The sequence below is a fragment of the Etheostoma spectabile genome, chromosome 7 (assembly GCF_008692095.1).
Source record: "Etheostoma spectabile isolate EspeVRDwgs_2016 chromosome 7, UIUC_Espe_1.0, whole genome shotgun sequence".
NCBI classification, from domain to species: domain Eukaryota; kingdom Metazoa; phylum Chordata; class Actinopteri; order Perciformes; family Percidae; genus Etheostoma; species Etheostoma spectabile.
Window position 1 is genome coordinate 11967219 of NC_045739.1, and position 4116 is coordinate 11971334.

General features: G+C 42.2%; 1 protein-coding gene and 1 long non-coding RNA gene across 2 annotated transcripts in view; both read left to right on the forward strand.

The window, feature by feature from the left end:
- Positions 1-1762, forward strand: part of LOC116692766 (uncharacterized) — an 8444-nt gene extending 6682 nt beyond the window's left edge. The window contains exon 3 of the long non-coding RNA XR_004332775.1: positions 1750-1762. This is a non-coding gene — a long non-coding RNA (uncharacterized LOC116692766). The remainder of the gene's footprint in view (positions 1-1749) is intronic.
- LOC116692762 (glutathione S-transferase Mu 3) overlaps positions 1-4116 on the forward strand; it is a 19387-nt gene that overhangs the window by 6899 nt on the left and 8372 nt on the right. The gene's annotated exons all lie outside the window — the stretch shown is intronic.

Here is a 4116-nt window from a genome sequence, read left to right on the forward strand (position 1 = left end):
GTTTCCCTCTTGGGGCCAATAATTGAAAAATAACGTTAGCCACTTAATTTTTCAAAATGGCCGCCATTTTCATCATTGGAAAACACATATCTGCCCACAAAATTTTACGTTGGGACAAATTTAAGGTTTTTACCTTTTTCAATCCTTTTTTACTATAAGGATGTTACACATATCTATTTGTGTTTTGAGAGTCTATAGTGGTATGTAGTAGGGCTGCACAATTAATCGAATTTTAATGCGGATCACGATTTGGACTTCCCACGATCAAATTTGCGTGATCAAGGATTATTTTTATAAAGCGTCATTTCATAGAACGCTCGGGTTTTTTGCAAAGCAATCTCCCGCTCCATAAAGCCGTCTGCTCATGAGCCAGTCAGAGTAGTTCACTGCCACCCGTGCAGCTAACTTTCTAGATGTAGACAGTCACAGAGGACAGAGTAGCGTGAGGAAAACCAACAGATAGCAGTCGGTAATACGTCAGTTCAAGGTTTACCAGTTTACCAGTAAAAGCAACACTTTGTCCCATTTGTTGTTTTTTCAGACAACGGCAGTGACCAGTGCTAGTTACGTCTGTTAGCTGTTGTAGTAGAGCGTTGTTAGCTGTTAGCTCTTCTAGGACGCACCGGTGCTAATGTCCTGCATCCGCTGCAATGCTGTTATATGGTACGGTTTAATTTTGCGTTACATGACCTTTCGTCTGTAAAGCCGTGCCCTGTTGGATCTTCTACGCTCTCTCGTCCTACTCTCTCTCTCTTACTCTCCGCGCCCCGCCACACAGCGGCCGCGGTCCACACTTCTGATATATGTCTACAGTTTTAATTTTTCATTAACACAGCTGTATTTGTTAAGTATGAGGGGGCAAACCTGTATTTGTACCAGTGTTTCGCGGGTAACTGTTACGCGGCGCTACGGCGAAGAACACAGAAGAAGTTTTTGATGCAGCTAACTTCAGTTGTAGAGTACAGCGTGGGGAGACGGAGCTGCTGGACAAGCCTGGACCAGGACCAGAGATGTGACCCATGGCCAGAATATCATAGTTCATAAAAATGAGCGCAGTGAAGATACAGACGTTTAATACACAGACGTGTGTATGCCGTTCGACCCGTGGGACCTGTTCATAATGATCAGCCGTTCTCTGTGAGTAGCGTCCATCACACTCCTCTCGCAGTTATAAATAGCCTATGTGACAATAAAATAGTTTTGGGTAAAATCAACAAATATCGTGAGAATAATCGCGATCAAAATTTTGATCAAATAATCGCGATTATCATTTTGGCCATAATCGTGCAGCCCTAGATTGTAGAGAATAATCCATGAAACGTGACATAATTCCAAGAAAAAATGTATTATTAAAGCATGTCAAAGTAACAGGAGGTTTTATGTTATTTACTAGGGGTGATCCAAGTATCCGGCTGAAACGAGTATCCGGTACGGATAAAGCACTTTTGCGCGATACAAGTATTATACGAGTAATATGAGTCAATATCCGTGCTCGGATTGAATACAACTCCTTAACTGGCCGCGCAGCATTCTGTGTAATCACAGCGCCCCCCCGCCTACAAACACGCTCAGCTCAATCACACACACAGAACAAGGAGAAATGCGCTCCTCGGCCCTTTCTCTCTCTCTCTCTCTCTCTCTCCCGCTCCCACTCCCGCTCCGTCAGGGAGGCAGTAATCGGGGCTGCGGTCTGTTCCGTAACGTTTAGGGTTTCTTCAACTTCAGGTTTGTTTTAACTTTGGTTTGTAGTACTTACATAGTAACAGTAGGTTTCTGGTGAACTGGGGTTTGTAGTCCTTACTTAGTAACCAGTAGGTTTGGTGAACGTGGGTTTGTAGTCCTACTTAGTAACCAGTAGATTTCTGGTGAACGTGGGTTTCAGCATGCTGCCTGGTTTAAATGCAACTCTCGTTGCGTCTCTGCATGAGATTTTTTTGTTTTTTTTTACTGTCAGCTGCCCCCCGCCCCTCTCTCTCTTCTGTCTCTCTCTTACTACACACACACACACAACACACACACACACACACACACACACTACCTGGTGTGGAAATAAAAAAATAAAAAAGAACCAAAAAAAAAAAAATCCCACTGAACATAAAAAAAAAAAGTTAAAAAAGAAAAGTTATATGGTATGAAAACTCTTGTTCATTACATTTTACTTCATAATTGCAACCGCATGTGTTGTATTCATTGTGCAAAACGTTCTGTTATAGTTTGTTGTTACCATGACAACACCATTGATCTGAAGCTCGATGCTGTCATGTAGTTTTCAAATCAGCAATAAATATAACAATTTTGATCAACTCATATCAATTGCATGCTTAAATAACATACCGGTTAAAGCCCCGCACATTTCAAGAGAACCCGAACCTTCCAGGTTAAATCTGACCACTTCCGGTTTAGGCCCGCCCAGTCCGAGTACGGATCGGATACAGATTTTCAGTGGTAAACAGATACAGATAATGCTGTACTCGCTCATCCCTATTATTTACTTTTCTGGGCACATAACATTATTGTATTGTGTTAATTTATTTAAGGGTTATTGTAATGTATTTATGCCAACATTGGTAGTCCTGGCACTTACAGCGCTGTACAGTTAAGACCAAAGTGATAGCATTCCAAACTTCCACGGCATTCTGCTTTGCATCCACATTTGGTCAGTTGCTGACAGCTCTCTACAATTGGTGATAGCTCTGTCCAAAGATCTGCCATTGTCACCTTTCTTGGTCCATCCCACTCAGAAGGACTCAGTACTTCTGGCTGGAGTACAGTTGCTTGACTCCAGATGAAGCCTGCCTGGTAGGCTGAACGCTTTACACACTGCAGCAATGTTGCTTGAGTAGGAGGAATGGCTTCATATGGCCTTTACTTTGGCAAACAAGTCCAACCGGGCTCATCTAATCCCCCTGCTTGTTGGACCTGTTCTACATCATGACCACAACATTTCTAAAATCTTCAGGTTGCCGTCATCCATTATTGGAGGGTAGTGGCTGAGCTGGCTGAAGATTCAGAAGCTTTGTCCAATATATTTCATGTTTGCCAAGCAGTCTTCTTCCCTTTGCCACCAAAGGCTGAAACTACGTCACAGGCAGTGAATGCATGAAAGACAAGAATACCACTGCTCTTATCCCTCCAATACATTGATAGAGGTCATGATCCATCCAAGATTCATTCCTTGGCCAAAAGCAAGCCACAATTGTTGCAGACCAATGTCCGAGAACTGGTAGACCACTGACTGCTATAACAAGAACGCTGTCACTGGCTTTGACCATAAGGTTTTTGCTACCATTTTTGGCATGGACAAAGATCCTAGTGTCAGCTTCCTCATGACTACGGTACAGGACTTACATCATCTAGGTTGATGGAGTGGTTGCTGACATGATCCTCTTGGTCACTAAACCAAATTTGGTTGTAAAATTTCTGCAATTCTGTCAGCGAGGAAGTGGCACAGCTCAGTTTTATTCTCATCCTCACTGAGAATGTTACGCCATTTTTGGGTATTTTGCCATTGCTGATCACTTGCGTCTGCTTCATGTCCTGTTTTTGACCTAGGTTCTGCCTTCAAACTGGATTGTTGGTAGATGTCAAAGACTATGTCTGTTCTTGCTTACAGAGTATGCCTCTACAGTGGGGCTAGAAGGTTTGGGCACCCAGGTAATATTTGTATAAATGTGCATAAAGAAGACAAGAAAAGATGGAAAAATCAAATGACAGATTAGACATTCGTATAATATGTCATAAAAAGTTAATTTTATTTAATCATTTACACTTTCAAAAAAACAGAAAACAACAATGGCGTCTGCAAAAGTTTGAGCACCCTGCAGAGTTTTATTGCCCATACTTTTTTATAGCTGAGACCTGACAGTGTCATGGAGTCTTTCAATCATCGTCTGGAAAGACCAGGGATGTCAATCTAAAGGTTTTAATGCCCAGACTCATCGGACCCCTCCCCAACAATCAACACCATGGCTTCTTCTAAGTAGTTGTCTAGAAAACTGAAACTGAAAATAGTGCGCTTAAAGCAGGTGAAGGCTAGAAGAAGATAGCAAAGCGTTTTTAGATGCCAATATCCTCTGTTTGGAATGTAATTAAGAAATGGCAGTCATCAGGAACAGT